The following is a 20,421-nucleotide window of genomic DNA, read 5'->3' on the forward strand; positions in this document are numbered from 1 at the left end:
ATTCAAGCTAAGCTACTTAAATTATCTAAAAGCATCAATAAGGTCTAGAAGAAATCGTATTTCATTTCCTGTCCTCCTGTTTTGCTTAGTGTTATAGTATTAGATATTTTTGCAACTTATTGTAAAGCTAATTTGAATAATTTTTCATTCAATTCAAGTTTTGATGTGCTGTCTCTCCAGTGCAGTTTTGAGATTTCTTTTCATGTTGGCTTCCAATCTCTATGTCTCAGGAGAAAAAAAAAATCTTCTTTAGACAAAGATCTTTTACTTGAAGTTATTTTTTAAATGAGCAAGGTTGGAAAATGAACGTCTTTCATATTAATGCTACCTGCACATAAATAATCTTAAATTGCCATTGGATATTTGGGTTAGCCATTGGATATGAGGTAGTTTACCCCTCCCCATGTTCCTATGGCAACGATAGGGATGTGTATGTGTATTCATCTTACAAAGGGAGAAAATGATAATTGGTAGTCAACCACCAGGGGCTACAGGAAAACCAAGCTTATTCATTTCTTCCCACCTCCCTCATATTGAGACAGTATTGTTTCTTAGCACCCAGTTTTCAATGTAAGAATATGTTTCAGAGTGGAGGCTGGTCTATGACAGTTGCCAAAGTAATTATGTAGCCAGCTGTAAAATTAACTGAAGATTTGTACTTGCTTGTTTTTCTACCACCCTAGAGAATGTCTCCATGTGGTTTGGAGAGTGTGAATTCCGATTCTCAATACGACAGAACACTAAATAGATGAAACATAATTAATAATTGTGCATTATACATATACTCTTTTTCATTTGACTTACAATGAATCACCATTGGCTAAACGTTTTAATTTAGTTCACAGTACATCTTTCCAAGTATCTGTTTTCTTTTCTTTTTTAAAATGACTTCACCATAAAAGTGACATAGCTTTCACAAACAACATCTCTACTATTTCTACATACTAGGCTGAATACCTATATCCCACAATGCTACAATATGCACACTCTCTCTCTTACCTGATTTCAGTGCCTGTGGGACACTGTCCACAAGACAGCAACTAGGAAAGAAAACAGAAATACGCAAGGTTCTGCCTTTTGTCCTCTTGGTGAATTTGGTTGTCTTTATCCACCTCATTCTTTGTCTTCCTCTTCTTTTTCCTCATGTAGACCTCAGTCATCATTTTTGTATCTTTCAAAATTCGTGAAAATGTTTTTGAAGGTTTTAAAAATCTTTTAGATTGAAGACTGATGTCAAATGCTTATCAAGTCAGGCAGTAATAGATGGAAAATTTTGTCTCCTCTATTTTTTTTTTTAAATCTCTGTTTAGAAAGTTTAAAAAAATTAATTTAAGCAGCCTTTAAGGTGAAAGGGCGGGTGGGAGTCAGTGAAATGAGGGAGTGTGCCCTGTTCTCTACAAAGTTCAGAAGAATACAGTGCCAGATAAGGTATTTTAATTCATAGGAGCCACCCACCAGAAGAGAACAGAAAGAAAGAAAGAAAAGAAATCTAGGTTCTAATGAGCTGAAGAAAACTTCTTTCCTCTATACACATCAAACATCATGAATTTGAAAGGTGCAGTCCACTGAAGATGTGCTTCTTGATGATGGCGTTGATTTAAACATAAAACTAAATGTAAGATGCCTAGAGGGGGAATCTGGAGTAAAAAAATAAATATGCTTTCACCTTTCTCTGAAGATGGAATGAGGTGGCATGCAGCCATATTTTCCCAGAGGAGCCCCTGAAAAACCTGTTAACTGAAGTCAGTGGCTCGAAGGTTTAAACCACTTCATATTCTATACATTTTGTGTCATTTCTGTTTCATATCTCTCCTTGAAATTAAATGATTTTGTGATGCTTAAAGGATTTATGCAATATTTAAAAAAAATCTTCCAGAAAAGAAATGAATCCATTTATTTGTTTTGGTAGTCTTGGGGCTTGAACTCTGGGCCTGAGCATTCGCCCTGAGTTTCTATTTGTTAAAGGTTCATAGTCAAACCCACGAGCCACAGTACCAGATTTTCCTGAGCATTTTATTGGAGATAAGATTTTCATGGACTTTCCTGTATGGGTTGTTTTTGAACTGTGCTCCTTAGATATCATCCTATTGAGTAGCTACAACTACCTGTCTCCATTTACTTTTTATTGTGGTATTTTTAAAATGATTTGTTTATTGCCAAAGTGATATACAGTGAGGTTACAGTTTCATATGTAAAGCAGTGAGTGCATTTCTGTATCATTTTTCTGTTAAATTTTATTAATTGTGTCATGCAACCATCTCTTGTTATTTTTTAAGTGGAGATATATATTTAATGCTTAAATAGACATGAATCTGATTCAAATTTGGCTAAGTTTAATTTTCCTGGATGCATCACTAGGCATTTCATACAAATTGTCTTATTTAAGTTATTTTGTTGAATCTGTGAGGTATTCACTCTTTCAGTTTTGTGTATAAGATCGTGGAATACAGTATAGAAGTAGACTCATTTTCAGTTGATGAGTACTTTATAAATTGCAGAATATATATATATATATATAATTTGTAAAATGATGAAATTTTCTTTAAATTTCCATTAGTAAAACCATAGGGAATGATACCTTAGAATGAAGAAATAACATTTAAAAGCACTAAACTGTAACATAAGTTTTTGGCCTATAACATGCTTCCATTTTTAATCAGCAATAAGTAAAAAACTGTTCAGTAGGTATGCTTTCATTTTCATACTGAAGAAGATAGATGGATTATAATAGAACTACTAAATATATTTTATTTCCTGATGCATAGTATTAAATTTAGCTCACATTTCAGACTGTAATAAGTATTATTATCATTTGAGTGTGCTCTGGCAATATTTAGTAACTGGTAGCAAACACTGTGGTGATGTACATTAGGTCTTTATTAATTCATTTTTCGGGTTACAATATGGATGGAAAGCAATTTGCAATGATGAAATTCAAAGTCTTGAGTGTTTTGCTGACAAGCAATGTCTAAACTTAAAATCCGAAGCCAAACTTTTATAACCAATATCCATATTAGAATTGGCTGCCTTTCAAGATACAGGTAGAATTTAATGGCCTGGCACATTGCCTAAAATGTAACATATGTTTACAATACAATGTTTAGGAAGAATGAGAGTATATATTCCAAGTTTCCCAAGTGATTCCCTTAACTATATTAATCTATAAATTCCAATACAGAAAACATTGTCTGTTGGCTCAATAGCATCTTCTAAGCAGCTACTGATAGTTAGCAGTAAAGTATAAATAAGATATGGATAGATTATTTTTTAAGTCAAGATACAGAAAAAATAACATATGGGATTACATAGAAATGGCAGGGTAAAACGTGATTCTTATAGTAAGTGAGAATTTTTTCTGGTTGACATTTAAAAATACATAGTGCTGTTCTCTTCACTGAAATAGATACTGCAAAGGAAACTGCCCAAACTCGCTCATGTAGAAAAGAAGAAAAAAATGCTTGAATCAGTTTCTTGCCCAGTACTTTCTGTGAGTTTCATATCTAGCAACTTGTGCTCTGGGACCCTACATGTGTTGATGTTTACTTAACAGCAGGGAGCACAATCTTCTACCACAGTGCATGGAAGGATGAGAGTAGCATATGCTTGAATATTCCAAGCAATTTGCCAGAAAATGCTTGTGGTTCTATATCGAATATGAAACTAATTTCTCTCTCTCACACACAGAATTCTATACCTAGATTTTTTTTACACAATAGTTTGTGATATTTTAATCCCCCATTCAGGAGCCATATGTTAGAATTATGGGACTTGAATTATCAGAGTCATCTTGCTGTTCTAATGCCTCTGGCATGAAATTAAAAAAAATATGATAAAAGAGATGTTCTAATCAAGACCGTCTCCTTTAGGGGAGATGTTGATACTCACCCTGTAGGTGGTACAATAGATTGTAGCTGGTGCCTCTCAGTTATTAATATTATTTTTAGATTTTATGCATTTATGAAACATGTAAACCAAAAGCATAACAGAACTGTTAAAATTTCTCTCTTCTCCCCCTCACATATACACAAAACTGCATTAGATGTTTTCAACATGCAACTTATTACCTGACTTCTTATGATAATGAGCAATTTAGTTGGAATTTAAATATTTTGAAAAAATTACTAATGTATAGAGGATTGGATAATTTGAGATGTTTTCAAAAATCTAAATGCACTATAAAATGAACCCTACTTATTCAAATAACTTTTATTAAATATTTAATTTTCAAATCAACTCTAGCACATAATTTTGATAGCATTTATCCTAAATCAGTATTCTCCAGCCACCTTAATTTATCTCAATGACTTCTCATAACCTTCCTGTATTATTATTAATACATATGGTTATGTAACAAAAAAGAAACAATTGTACACATCATTATGAAACACTGGGTTGCGCTTATTTTTACCTTAGTTTTATTACCATAACTAACTTTTATAAAGGTCTACAAAGTTTATCATCTCCACCAGTAGTATAAAATACAATCAACAAAGTAAATTAAGAAGCAGGATAAAGAAAAATTTCCATGTGTTCAGACTTTTTAGATCAAAATCCACTCATATTATCAATATATGAGTGAAAGCTAATGTTTAACAAGAAGTGTATTCATTATCTCACATATGTAACTGTAACCTCTCTGTATATCACTGACAATAAAATTTAAAAAGTATTAAAAAGAAAAATAAGTAGAAAGTGGATTTTCTGTGAGGAAAATGTGATAACATTTCAATTTCTAGACTGAGTATAATCTATCCTTATCCAGTATATTTAAATTAATACTAAAAATAACAATATTCTCCCATACTACATGAAGAAATATTTAGTCTATAATTAAGGAATTTAATTAATGACTACTCAGTTTTATATATTGAGCTTATCACATACTATTTAGAGGTTTGTATTCAATTCTGGGTAACAAAGTTTGAAAAGTGCATTGTTAGAGTGGAATGTATAGAGGAAGGGAAACATGGATGGAAGCAATATAGACAGCAAGTCTTGGAGAAAGCAGAGACATTATATTTGGAAAACCAGAAGCCTTGAGAAGCTAAGTGTGGAAGTTGGGAGGATCTCTGTGTGTTCTATACATCTTGAAATATTAAAAAGATCATCCTGAATAAGTAGAGTAAGCAAAACTATAGATTCTGTGGAACCAGAACATAGATATTAGGAGAAAATTCTGACATATGAAAGGAAATTATTTAGAGCAAGAAATGCCCCAAAGTGAAGCAGGTAGATTTTATAAATAATGAACTCTTTTTTCCTTAAAAGTGCATTTATTTTTCACATTAAAAACTGCTTGAAAAATGACTGTTTTATTTTGAAGCTTATATTTTAAATGTGCAACGTAGAAGTGAGAGAAAATTGAATATTCATATTTGAAAATATGCATACTGGAACTCTTTCCATAATTTAGTCTTCTTTTTTCTAACATTCCTATGGATATTGTAGTGATATTTCATAGCACGGAGTTATAATGAAATACCCAAAAGTAAACTGACTCATAGATATTGTTTGTTTACTGAACACAATGCTGTTCCAACACAGTTTCTGTTGATTATTTTGGTTTTGCTTGTCAAGGTAATATTTGCCAGAGCACATGGGAAGAATACAATACTTGAAGGTAAACATGGGTCCAGAATGTGGTGAGAGGTTTGATTTTAGTAATTGACAGGTAATCTCATCCATTTAAAAATGACAGGATGTTTCCATAACATCACAGATTTGTAAGGATGTATCTATATAGTAGCCAATATTCTGCTACCATCCCTTCCAAAGCATTCAGATGTGATTTCTCAAAAATACTGCACATTTCCCTAAAGTACATTTGGTATAAGTTCAAACACAAGAGAGGAAAGGATATAAAACTGGACAGAAGTACAACATAACATTGATGAAGTCTTGGGCACACATGCATGATAGATCATTTTGAAAGCATAGGTGTTCAAATTCATCTTCTTTTCCTTCAGAAAAATAAATTAGAAAATAATCACCGAAATCCATTTAAGAAAAAATGAGTAACTCAGGTGATAAACAGCCCTGTTTTGTCACTACAATGCTATTATTATTCTGTATTTGAAAGTATTCTATATTATTCTTTATCTGCCATTATTATTCCTGTTTGTGAAGAATAATAAAATATGTTATCTGGATTTCAGTAATGCTCCATGAACTCTTTTCTTCCTTTATTTTTCTTCCTTCCATCTAAGACTGATCTATGATCATTCTTGAATACACTAGGGAAAGAAGAGTATGATAGATAATGTATATGTGTTTATAGGTCTGATTGGAGGAGAGTGGTTATAGATTTTTTAATTAAATGGAAAAATACTTGAACAACAAAAATGTCAAATTTGTAAAATTCCTTACATAAAATTTAATACATAGGTACCTCAACTGAATAGTCAGGGTTTTTTTTTTTATAAATGTTATTGTAGTAAGTATTTTGATTAGAGCAATGAGTATAGCTAAAGATGTAGCATGAACACTGGAAAAATTCCAGCATTTCAGACAAAACAAAGTGTCTAGGATTCATCTTTTTCGGTTTCTAACAATTAAACCTGAGATATCCTTCCCAAAGGGGCTATAACAATAAATAAATGAATATTTTGATATTGGTGCCTGAAACTCTAGCTACTGAGGAGACTGAGATTTGAGGTTCTGAGCAATCCTGAGCAAATTCAACCAGAAGTGAAGGCATGGCATGAGTTGTAAAACAATAAGCCTGGTGCATTAAAAAGTTAATGAGAATGCAAGGTCTAGAATGTAAGCCCCCAAAGTAACACACAAACACACACACACACACACACACACACACACACACACACACACACAAATACTGAAGTTTATGATGTTCCATTTTAGCCTTCAGTCATTATTAGTTATGGTGCTGATAATTTAGTCTCTTTTAGTCCCAGTACCCATTAAATTTCTCATTAACACAATTATTTATTAAACTCATCATGTTTGTCATTTTAAAATGACCTTTTCAAATGTTTGATCTGCAGTGAGAGACCTAGAACTTTGATGATGGACATTTGCTATAGGTGTCTTGCATTCTGAATGACAATTGTAGTTTAAAGGATGGAAACGCACAACGTTTATCATTATTTTCATTGAGTGAATCAATAAAAGTCCTATATGGTTTCATTAAATTGAAATTTAAAGAAAAATAGTAAAAACCCAGATGAACCAGAAGTATTTATTTATATATTTTATTCTCGCATGCCATAACACAGTTGTTAATAATGACATAAGCATGCATATTCTAAGCTAGTTTGTAGGTTTCTTAAAGTGAACCAGATATTTTCTGATGTTTGTAAACCTAACAACTTGTAGCAAAGTGCCTGACAAATGATAAGAATGCAATACATATCTTTTTTCACGTACATAGGTCACTTTTCCCAATTTCTCCTAAAAAAAGACAGAATTTCCTAAAGGAAATTCAAACAAATTCAACTAAAATTCCAAATCAGATATCTATCCAAAAAAAAAAACACCAAAAACGGAGAAATACTATGATTTTTATTTGTAGACTGTGCTTACTAGGATAGTACTCTTTTACTGATTCCTAGCTCTTACCCTCTTTTTCTTTTTCTTTCTTTCTTTTTTTTACAGTCATTGGTTGTTGAGATAAGATCTTTTTTTTTTTCTTTCCTGAACATTCACCTGGACCCAGATCTTCCTATTTTATTATTATCACCATAGTTGGTATGACCAGAATGCATCACCAGGAACAGCTTTGTCTGTTGAGATGGGAACATCTAAACTTCTTTTCCAGTCTCTCCCAGAACTGTGTTATCTCAATGGCTATGGTTATAGGCATGAATCACAGTGCTGTGCCTACATGTCTTGTAATGATTATCATTCACAAGAAGCTTACTTCGCAACAAATTTTACATGTCTACATCCATCTTTGGTCCTTGCTACTAAGGGTTTCCAGCCATCATGTTCTTTCCACACATTGAAATATGGAAATAATACAAATATCTCCCATAAGGCACTAAAATCATACTGTTCTCATATTTCTATATGTCTTACATATACATATTTTTGTAATATAAAAATATATGTATAAACTGTGGTATTATATTTGTGTAAATACATTTATAACAAAAAGAAACACAATCATTATAAATGACCATATATTACCTTTGATAAAAAATGATGCCTTGATAATGAGATAGTATTATCAAAATTCACCATGTAAGTAAAATTGTAAAAATAATTATTACATATTTTCTTCTTTATTGTCAAAGTGAAGTACAGAGGGGTTACAGTTTCATATGTAAGGCAAGTACACTTCATATCCAACTTGTTACTTCCTCTCACATTTTTTACCCCTGCTCCCTCCTTCCCCCTCCATCTTCCCATGAGTAGTACAGTTGGTTTACACCAGTTGGTTTTGTAAGTATTGCTATTGCAATGGTTTGTCTTTTTATCCTTTGTCTCTCAATTTTGGTATTCCCTTTCCCTTCCCTATTTTCAATACACGTATATACAGTATCCAAGGTACTAAGATTAGTCACAGTAATAGCAGGGGTAAAAACACAGGAAGGGAATATGAGAGAAAAAAAAAGTACAGTCTCAGATGGCATGTTGAAAATAACTACAACAATGATATACCACTTATTTCCATAACTTGGAGTTCATTTTGCTTAGCATCATCTTATGTGTTCATAAAGGCCTATCTATTGAGCTATTGTCATCTTCTGCTATCACTATGTAGAGATGTACTAATTATTCCCTATAAGGGGAACCATAGAGCCCATGTTTCTTTGGGTCTGGCTCACTTCACTTAATAAGTTTTTTTTTTTTTTTTCCAAGTCTTTCCATTTTCTTACAAATAGGGCAGTGCTATTCTTTCTGATAGAGACATAGAATTCCATTGTGTATATGTACCACATTTTCTTGATCCATTCATCTTCTGAGGGGCATCTGGGTTGGTTCCCTGTTTTAGCAATGACAAATTGTGCTGTGATGAATATAGGTGTGCTGGTGACTTTAGTGTAGTCTTACTTGTAATCTTTTGGGTAGATGCCCAAAAGTGGGGCTGCTGGGTCATAGGGGAGCTCTGTGTGTAGCCTTCTAAGGAACCTCCACACTGCTTTCCAGTGTGGTTGAACAAGTTTATATTCCCACCAACAATGTAGTAGGGCTCCCTTCTGGCCACACCACTCCTACATTTGTTATTATTAGTTTCCCTGATAATGACATTCTTACTGGGGTGAGGCAGAATCTCAGTGTTTTTTTTATTTATTTGCATTTGTTTGATTTTTGTCATTGTAAAATTATCTACTATTCCTTGTTGCCATGTTATCTTCATGTTCTCATATTGAATTTTTCCATGCTATATTTCTGTTGCATATACTTTTTAGCAACTTCTCCAGGAACCTATCATAAACTGTCAGATGTCCTATCAGTGTAATCTGAATCACTTACTAAATTTTGGCATTTTTATTATGTCAGTAAATCTGTCTAGGAAACATATTTAGAGAAAGATTTTGATTTTATCTAGTATTTTAAATATTGTGTGTCAATGAGACTCTTACTGACTGCACCAAAGTCAGCTGTGGAAACTATGGCTCAAGGGGTAGAGTGCTAGCCTTGAGTAAAGAAGCTCAGGCCCAACACACAGACCCTGAGCTCAAGCCCAAGGGATCAGCAGAAGAAAAGAAACAAAATGAGAAGCTCCTAATGAAATAATTTACCGATTCTACGTAAGTTGTCACTGGTGTCATATTTTCAATAATGTGGAAAAAGTGTGCTTTTCAAGATACCTTCTCAAATTACCTATATTCAGGTTCCTGATGAGCATATCTTTACAAGTAACAGAAGATGCCTAGAAAGTATGTTAAATAGCATTATAGTTTGCTCTAAAATGCATGTATAGTTTTCAAATTAGAAATAAATGACCAAGTGTCAAGATACTGAGCATTTAAAAAATAAAATAAAATAAATAAATATTGTGCATTAGCAGTCTACCAATTAGACATTGATGAGGATAAATTGTAAAGCAAACTTCTGATGAACCCAAACAAGTAGATTGAATATTTTGTTTATCAACTTGGAAAAAAATGATACGTTATACTTGAACTTCAATGGGAAAACAACAAATAAAAGTGGAATAAAACTGATGGTTGAATTTTGTTCTTACCAAAATGTTTTCAACAATTATGAAGATGTAGGTCAGTGCTATGTAATTATGGAAACATTCTATAATTTATCCCAGTAGAATTATTTGTAGAAGAAATGATTTTTGTAAAGATTGCAACAGAAAATCCCACATTAATAAAGAAGTCTTATAGAGTAATCTTCATTCTCTAACAATATATTTTGGATATATTGTCAATAGCACAATTTACTAAATTATTTTTCTTCAACTTTTAATTATTCAACAATTAATTATTCAGCCTGTTGTATATGGAGACTTTATTTGTAACTATCCTCATAAAATATACATTCCTCCCTTTTGTCTTTCAATTGTATGGTATATATCAAAATATTAAATTATATTCAATTCAATAATTCATTATGTCCCATGAAACTCTCTAAAAGAAATAAAAATTATTAGAAATATGCAATTAGATTTTTAAGTATTTAAATACCCCCAAATCATTCTACAGTTTCAGACTGTCTTATTGAGACAAATTGTTCCCTGGTTCTCCATCTATAAACTTCACTAGAGAACATTAATAATCATTAGGTATGTAAGTACATAGAAATTGGAAAATACTTTAATGAGATTTTAATTTAAAACCAACCATGAGCAATACTTACTTTGCAAAAGATCCTCAGGGACTGAGAAATAACCACTAACAAGAAAATGATCACTTATCTCTTGATTTGCTTTTTTTTCCTGCATGAGTTCAAGAACATCCGACTCAAACTAAATTAAATAGCAGTCAAATTAAATAGCAGTCCAGCCATATGACACAGTGGATACAAAAATAAAAAAATAAAAATAAACAACATGAGAAACTGGGTCTTTACTATAAATAGTTTGGAAGACATCCAAAGCTAGTATTACTATCCATTTGTATCAATATCTATCATCTCATACAATAAACACATTTTGTCTTAGAAAAGCTAGATTTCAAAACTCTCAGAAATTTAGTACAGCTATTTACTATAATACATATCCATATACATGTGAATAAGTTGTTTTCACACTATTACATATCTCAAAGACTGACAGCTGTAGAAAATGATTATAGAAGCCATCATGAACAATAATCCTATTCACACATTTATTCCGACCTTCATGTTCTTCTTTCTGTTTCCTCCTTTGATAGCAAGGCAATACATGGCACTAATTATTCTAATTATTTTCTGTTCTCAGCATTTTTATTTTAAGCTGCACTTGCAAGAGCTGAAATAAAAGTCATTTAAGTAAAATTTATAGTAAACAAATAAACATTTAGAGATAGCTCCTAATTCTTCTTTTTAAATTTAATTTTATTGACAAGGTAATGTGTAGAGGTGTTACAGTTACATACATAAGGTAATGAGTTCATTTCTTGTCAAACTCTCATTTTTCTACCATTTCCCTTCCTCACCGCCCCCTCCACCAAGTTATAAAATTCATTTCTGTTTTTTGAGTATCACTGTGGCATTAGTTCACCTTTTGTCCTTTGTCTCACTAGCTTCTAATTAGTTTTAGGCCATGTAGATTTCTGTTTCAAGTGTTTTTTGTTTTGTTTTGTTTTGTTTTTAACAAGCATACAGACACATATCTCAAGAGCCGTATTTTTACAAAGTTGAGCACCTAACATTATTGCATATTAGTTCTGAGTACCACTGCCATTGAGTTAATTTAGAAGACTATGAAGAGAAAGCAAGGAGATAGTAAGTTATTGAAAAATAAATTTCTCTCCTAATGTGGACCATATTCCTCACTGTAAGGCTCTTCAGGCATCCCTAAGCTAGAGAAAGATACTTTGTTGTATGGCTGAGTAAAGAGTAATTAGTAAAAGTCTAGGATATTCCTAGCAGAAGATCACAATAGCTCAATAGTTATGTTCATATGAACACATAAAATGAAGTTCAGTGAAATGAATACCATGTTATGGAGACAACCGGTTATCCTTGTTATTTTCAACATACCATATGAAATTATGCCCTTTTATTTTTGTCTTCCTATCCTGTATTTTTTCCCCTGATATCACTGTAACTGATTTTGTTACCCTAGATATATGTGCATTGGAACTATGGAAGGGAAAGAAAATGCCAAAATTGAGATACAAGGTATAAAAAAGCAAACCAATGCAACAGCAATCTTTACAAAACTGTGATGGAAACCTACTGTACAACTCATGGTGTGGGGGAAAGGAGGGAAGGAGGAGAATGAAGGAGGAGGCAACAAGTTGAATAAGAAATGTATGTACTACCTTAAGTATGAAACTATAATCCCTCCGTACATCACTTTGACAGTAAAGAAATGGAAACAAAAGAGCTATTGAAAATTACCTCCTCCAGGTTGTCTAATTATTCCAGCTTTTGGGAAAACGACAGAACTAAAACTGCCCCCAAAAATTAAAACACAAAAGAAATACTTTCTCCATAGTTTTTAGTAACTAAATCCTTTTTTTTGTAATATGAATCTTTACAACTTTCAATGTCTGCATGTAAAGAATCACTTAAAATTATGAAGAACAATGATACTATATAAAACTAATAGAATTCAAGATTCAGGAATTGAATGAAGGTGTGTATATTATAAGTGTTTTCAATGAGATAAACACATTTTTCATACCTGAAGGATCCCTCAATGACTGCAATAAACACATTGGATTTTAATGTTTTTATAATGGGACTAAGGATAATTTATTTTAATAATGTTTGAGAATTCATTTTCATGTCTTTAGCTATGTTTCTAAATTATTCATATAGTACCATTTTAGAAATGAAACTAAGGAAGTAAAAATGTATGTGGCTTCTCTCTAGAGAATATATACTTTTAATAAAGTATTTGCAAAATCCACTTAAAGCAATTGTTTTTAAGATGTCAGTATAATTATTTCCCATTTACTTATCCTCAGACTCTGTTGATTTTCCTTCTTTTTTACCACCATAACAAGTGATTGAGAATACAGGTTAAGTTTTCTTCCTTAATATTTTTGTTCAGCAATGTTCTTTGTTAATACTTTCCATGTATTAGGTCACTTTTGAAATTTATTTTTTAAGATGCATTAAAAAAAAACCCGCAGATCTGATTAATCTTTCTAGTTTAACTTCTGTAACAGAAAAACAAACAAACAAAAAAAGTGCAGGCCAGACACCTGCAAAAATCTAAAGCAACCTTGTAATTATTGGGAGAGAATTACATGAGAAGTTGTGGTGGAGGCAGGAAAATGTGGGCAGAGCTGCCTCTACCAAATTGGAGCTTGCTCATAGCTTTTGAGAAGAGTGAAATATAAATGAAAAAATATCTCGAATGTAAAAAATATTTTAAAATCTTTGGTGATTTTATGATGGAGTGAAGCAGTGGATAAACTGAGAGGAAATTATCGGTTCTTACATCCTTTATTGTACCCTTTTAGTTATAATAAGAACAAGAATACAGAACCTACAACAATTTAAGAACAAGATTCTCTGTTCCAAAGCATATATTATTTATATTTCCTCTTTCTACTATCTGTTTCAGAGAGAATGGAGGGCCATAAATTGGGTTATAGAAATTGAAAGTGTTGAAAATATAAAAAAATGATATTATTATCAGAAAGAGATAGCAAGAGAGAGAGGCAGAGAGAATGAAAACAATAAAAATAAAGAAATATGTCCTTAAATTTTCTAAAATTCATAAAGTATTTTTATTTTTTAAGTTCCTACAATGTTCTGTAAAGCTAAAATATCCCCAGAAATATTTCCTAACACATAATTCACATAATCGTCTTTTAAAATATGAAGGTGTTATTCTAATAATTCAGTTTCAAAGTGTGTAGAATTGTAACTTACATTTAGACAATTTAAACTCAGTAAGCTGGGATTTTTCCCTCATGCTCATTTACTAATGGCTAGCACTTGCACATTAGCTGCTTTCTTAGTGAATTATTTCAGTTAATCCTCAAAATTAAAGTCTGTAGTGGTTAATATTATCATTACAGATTCACAAATGAATAAACTAATCTCAGAGAAGCTAATTTTTTTGAAATTTTCATAAACAGAATCGACAAAGACAGAATTAGAAAGTAAGTAGTATGTCTTTATTCCTATTTCTTGTTTGTTTCTTAGAATTTTAAATCATCTAACAAAATAAGTTACTTGGCTTTTAGTTGTGACATGCTTTATATAGTGTCAAAATATTTCTACAAAAACATGATATTCTTTGTCACACTTGCTGCTCTGCCACATGAGCCACACTTTCCACCTATATATCCCATCTTTAAACATGTGCATGTGAATAGGCAAACATAATACAAGTGAAATGATATATAAATCAATATGTTGAAACATATAATGGACTACTACAAATAAAAAACTATATTTTTCAAGATATATAATTGTACTTCAAATATTTTATTTTATAGTTATTATTCAAAACCTTATTACTTGTGTTCTTTTGGTACTGGTTTGAGCATGAAAATGAGAAAATATAAACTAGTAATTTTATGTAAAGAAAATGTAACTTGGACAAAACAAACCATCTTGTCTCTTTGTACAAATTCAAGCACTTATGTTGTATGATACAACAATAATTTCCAAATCTTTCTATCTTTTACATTAAAAACTACTGACTTAATGGTTTTGCAGAGTAGTTAGAAAGATCCTTGTTACACAGAATTACCCTGAGTATTAATACATAAATTTAATTTGGGAAATACTGCAAGTACTTTTTTTATTTTTGTAGAAAATCACCCAATCTGAAGATTAGAAACAGAAAATATTTTAAAATGTACCTTAATTCCTTATCTGTTTATATTTCAGATGGTTTAAAACCATTCATACAAAAGAATAAGCAACCAATTTTCTTCACACTATTATAAATAATAAAGTAAGGATAACTAAAAACAGTAAATCCAGTAGCAATGTTATATTAATGAGTACTTTGGTGAAGCCTGACAAGAAACCAGAAAATTGTAGGTGTTTCTTGTTTGGTAATGATTCAATGAATTTGTCTTCACTCCTCTCTAACAGGATAATAAGTGTTCAGTGAACAGAAGAAAGTTCTAGTCTCAAAATATTAGACATTGTATGGTTTACAACCTTACACCTACTCACCCCAACCATTTGCTACTGATTAGATGCTTTCCTGGCTTAAATGGATGCTTTGCAGCAGTATTTCTTTTTCTGTGTATGCACTGTCTTTTGAGCTAATAGAACACCCACAGTATGTTGGGAGAAAGGTGCTTGGGCATGCCAACCATTTTCTGCAAAGACATTTTTGTTATTAATAATTAAGATTTGAGAGCATATTTAAACACCAATAATGCTAATGTAAAGGAATGAGAACCATGCTGTTATTACTGTTTAGAATAGCATTGTGGAGGCTAATGATGACAGCTGACTATAAATTTGAGTGCAGAGCAAATAGGTAAGAACAGTACAATATATGATTTATTGTAGAATCCTGTTTTTAGTCTCTCCTTCCACTCCTTTTATAACATTGTATGGGAGAAAGGTAAGAGATAAATACTGACGTTTGTTTTTTTATCCACAACTACTTTAATCTTTCAAGTCCTACAATGATTTGAATTTTTATTAGTCTCTTGTTCTTTGTTAATAATAGTACCACATAAGCACTGTGCAGGATCTCGCTTATTTAAAGGCAGGGTAATTGTGTTTGCTTTAAGTTGTGCGAAGTAATGGACAACAATAAACTGGTTTTTTTCTACCCACTGGAAACATTGAGTGACTCATACGTAGTGCAAACAGCACAGTCTATGGGAGACATTTGGTGTCCAGAGTGAAATAGCCTTTGACTGATTAAGTGGGCAGACTTTATTGACTACATTATTACATATGAAATCTATTAAACTTAAGCACAACCTTTCCCCCTTCAAATGTTAACATCAGTGCCCAGTGAGAGAGTAAAACTCATGACATTTAGAAAAAAGAGAGAATCAAATGAGATTTACCAGAAAGAGGATATATAAATAATTGAGTAGGAATGTCTGTAACAATGCAGTTCTCTTAGATAATGTGGGACAAAATATTTCTCTGTTTTCTGATAGGGAAAAAGGTTCTCACAGAGGGTTCAATCAGTTGTTTCTTAGCCAGTGCAATCAGGGTAATTTGGGAGGCTTCTTTCCAAGCTCTGATTTATCACACCAGTGGCCCAAGGGCCCGCCATGTGATTGCCTTGGCACTGATATTTATGCTGGATGAACTCAAAAGCTCTGTTTAACGCAATATTATCCTTCCTTGGGTCACAAGAGTACCATCTTTCAAGTGCATTTGGGTGGTTTTCACACCACCCCATATCTCACCAACACTAGAGGTATGTCTTCTTTGTAATACAGAAGCAGCCCACTAGACCTGTAAATAAAATTCAGCAAGTCTCAGTAAACATTTCTTTTCCCAGCTGGGATGCTCACAGAAGAGAAAAGTCAACCCACAGAAGAGGGATAAATTAGTGCCTTGGCTCCCAGTCTAGCTTTGCAGCTGGATCCATGATTTCCTTTCAGGGTCCAGGAAAATGTAGTTTTTTTACACCTGATATCCTTCTTATTATTGTTATCTATCCTCTTCAGAGGTGTAACGAAATGACCTTTCCCCTCGAAATGGCAAACTGTTTCTTTCAGAGAGAATGCTGTTGTTTCTAAAGGGATAGATTTCTCTTTCACTCCTTTGAAGAATCTGCCATTGCCATCACAGGTAAAGTACTTGGCAGGAAGAATACAGTACCATGAGTCTCCCAGGTAGACTTCTATCTCACCAAGGGGCACTGAGGTTTGCCACTGCTTCAATGCGTTCAAGCTGCCACAACACCACTTGCATGCTGATATGTTCAGATAGCAAGACCTTCACTGTCCTTGTTTACATTCTTAAAGTGAGGCCTTTCTCTCTGCTGCAAGTTTGCAGGCTGACAGCTTTAGAATTTGAAATTTTCTCCATCTTTTCAGATCATGTACAGTGGCACTGACAGGAGGTTTCCACATTGCCTCGTATTGGGGATTTTACTTATTTTATTTTGTAAACTTTGGGCTAGAGCTTGTGATCAACTATGTTTGTCAGCCCACTGAATCCCAGAACATAGAAAGTATCCTCTCACACCCCGAGAAAACATTGCTTCCTAATAATGGCTGCTGTGATTGGTCATATATTTTCAAATGATAAGAGGTCTTATGAAAAGCAAGTTATTCATATGCCTGAAGGTGAAGAAGAAAAATATTCTTTCAATCCTTTGAAACAATAGCAAGGACAACAAAACAAAGCGACTTACCACTAGTATTGTGAGGTTGGTTTAACCTTTGGCTTTGCTCGGGAGTAGTAATTGTTTACTCAGCAAACCTTAAATCAGTTTCTTTCTTTTCATTTGCATAGCATTAAATGATTGGCATTCAGCCTGTTTTCCTTATATTTGTCTTTGCAACCCAATCTACTTTGCACTAGGTAGACTGAAAATCTAAAATACAGCAGGCTATAATAAAGCCAGGCTATGGATATCTGTGAATTCTTAAAATGTGCAAATCTAATACATTCATTCAGCTAGGAAATCCATTAGGTTATAGCAAAATCAACATTTTTATTTTTATTGGGATATCCATCCCTAAAGGCAAAGGATTACAAAGTGATCATCAATTATGTGCCTTTGGCTTTATAGTATATCCTCCCATGAAGCTCTTTCAGGAATTTTATAGATTTAGGTTGCTTTACTTTTCCTCTCTCTGTCTCTCTCTGTCTTTCTCTGTCTCTGTCTCTCTGTCTCTCTCTTTCTGTCACTCTCTCTGTCTCTCTGTATCTCTCTCTGTGTCTCTCTTTCTCTCTCTCGTGTGTGCTTGTGTGTGTGTGTGTGTGTGTGTGTGTGTGTATCTGTGTGTGTGTGATGTGTGTTTTCAGTGCTGGGGATCAACCCCACCCTTTGCATACTAAGTAAGTGTTACATCTCTGAGTCCTACTGTCAAACTTTATACTACTGGCTCATGTACTAAATTTTCTCAAAATGATTTTGAACTACCTAATTTTAAAATGCCATCCTAATCAGGCTAGTATTTATGCAGGAAGTCATTACTCTTTATGCTTTCATTACCTTACTTTGTTTCACTAGAAACAGTATTATATACTGACTTAATCATCAACTTTCTTCATCACACTTGAGCTCAAATGATTTGTGCCTGAAAACATGCAGAGACTTTCTGCTCCTGAGAGCAATTAAACACTGACTGTAAAGCATGAAGATAGTTTTCATGGCTTATTGCATAAGCCTAGCTACCCTTCCTACTCTGCCTAACTGAAATTTTACCCTTATTCTGTGTTCTAAATTCCATGTTATATAAGTACTGGGGTTTTAAAATTCCTTCTTGTTTTAATATAAATGTTAGCAGGAACTAATATGAAAAAATGTCAACCAATAATAATAAAAAAAAATCAGCAAGCTTACTTACAACATCCCAAAGGAAATGTTAACAATTGTAGATGTGCCCAGGGGTCTCGAAAATAGAAAGTTGCTGGCAAAATTAAAACTTGTTAACATTTGGATGTTTGATGAGTGATTTGTGTAAGAAAGAGTTGTGTTTTCATTTTCTGCATCAAATGCATAAACAAGCATTACCTACTTCCTTGCGCTTCATAGAAAACATCTTTTCTCAAGTACACAAATTATGAATGGTGTCAATTGGCTGAGCCATAAGTGAATCATCTTAGTTTTGAAATAATTTTGTTTCCCAAGTTATCTGATATCCAGAACACAGTATAGTTGGGCTTCCCAAAGATATTTTTCCCAGTAATTACTATAACACACTAAATAAACCTCTGCAGTCTTCATGTAAGAATGATACAAATCATATCCAAGGAAGTAAGAGAAAACAGGGTACCAGAGGTGGCCTTGTCTTCTCTGAGCCAGATGTTCTCTGAAGCACTGAAAAACAAAACTCAATAGAGGTATGAGGAGCTGTTACCTAACCAGAAAGGGAACTACATAAACAGATAATTATGGCATATAAGAATTACTAAAATTGAAATCTAAAGAGTGCTCAGGGAATCAAGAAAGAATTGGTAAATTCTGTCTCAAGAAGTCTGGGAAAATTTTTAAAGTATGTTGATGGAGAAGAAGGAGGAATAGGAGGAAGAGAAGATGGAGGAGGAAGGAAAAAAGAAAGAGCAGCAGAAGTAACAGAAGAGGAGGAGGAGGATGAAGCGAAGGATTAGGGAGAACAAAAGCACTCTTGAGAGTGCAATGTATGATATGTTTTATAGTCTTTTTCTCAGTGACTAAACCCCAAAGGCATTTTGCATGATCATGGTCATGGCAATGATGGATTTATGAAAACTAAAATCTTGTTGGACCTTCTAAGAGAGCTGGATATATGGTCTGTGTCATGGAAAAACTAAGTTACTTAACTTTTAGAATCAAATTGGTATTCCAGAAAACAAAACAAAACTGCAATAGTGAGGACTGGAAAACACCGTTTTATTTTATGGAGTGCTTCATTTAAGTAAGGTATGTGCACATAAATACAAACTCTATGAATTAGAAGAATAAAATAACTCAAATGAAAGAAGAATAAGTGGGTCATATTTGAATTTAGTCAAGTGATAGGCATGAGTTTATTAATTTTAGTACCATTATTTAAATTAGCAAGCATACTACTGGGTCATTGGCTAACTTGACCAATGGAAAGATTGCATACATTGCATGCATTCAAATCATGTGAGGACTTGGACAGTGTGAGGTTTCTTGGCATATTAGGGGTGAGAAAATGGCTGAGGAGGGCAATAACTGAGAGGTTTATTTTGTTTTCACTCTCTGAGGCATTGAAACTACTGCTATGAAAATATAGAGAAGATCAATGCATCTTGGATCTGGAGGAAATATCAGTACCTCCAGTGTATGTATTATATATCTAAAGGAATAACTACAAGACAAAAATTTCTATCAAGTGATCTTATTAGCCACATGTCTTTTCACTATCAAGTAATGCTATCTTGTCTGAAATCAGTCTTCTACTTACAATGGAATGATCCTAAGTAATGTAAAAAAAAGGTGAAAGGAAGAGAAAGAGAAAGAACTATGAGAAAACTGCCTAAGGCAAAGGAGCAGTTAATTTAAACTTCTGACACATTTTCTAGGCTCTATTTTATGTTATTAATAGAGGAATATAAGCTAAAGTTTTTCTGGATTTCTAGTTGTGTCTAGAAGTTGTTATTCTCACAGGGCATGTTTTCTGCAAGGTACAAGTAGAGCCCTTGTTTTTCTGAAGACTGCTTTGTAATTTCCTAACTTTTGTTTTCATTATCTTCTTTACCTTCACCTTCACACAAATC

The 20,421-nt window shown here is 32.9% G+C and overlaps 1 protein-coding gene across 2 annotated transcripts in view; it reads left to right on the top strand.

Moving 5' to 3' along the window:
- The window catches only part of Pcdh9 (protocadherin 9), an 821,831-nt gene that overhangs the window by 339,651 nt on the left and 461,759 nt on the right, over window positions 1-20,421 (top strand). The gene's annotated exons all lie outside the window — the stretch shown is intronic.

The sequence above is a fragment of the Perognathus longimembris genome, chromosome 3 (assembly GCF_023159225.1).
Source record: "Perognathus longimembris pacificus isolate PPM17 chromosome 3, ASM2315922v1, whole genome shotgun sequence".
NCBI lineage: Eukaryota > Metazoa > Chordata > Mammalia > Rodentia > Heteromyidae > Perognathus > Perognathus longimembris.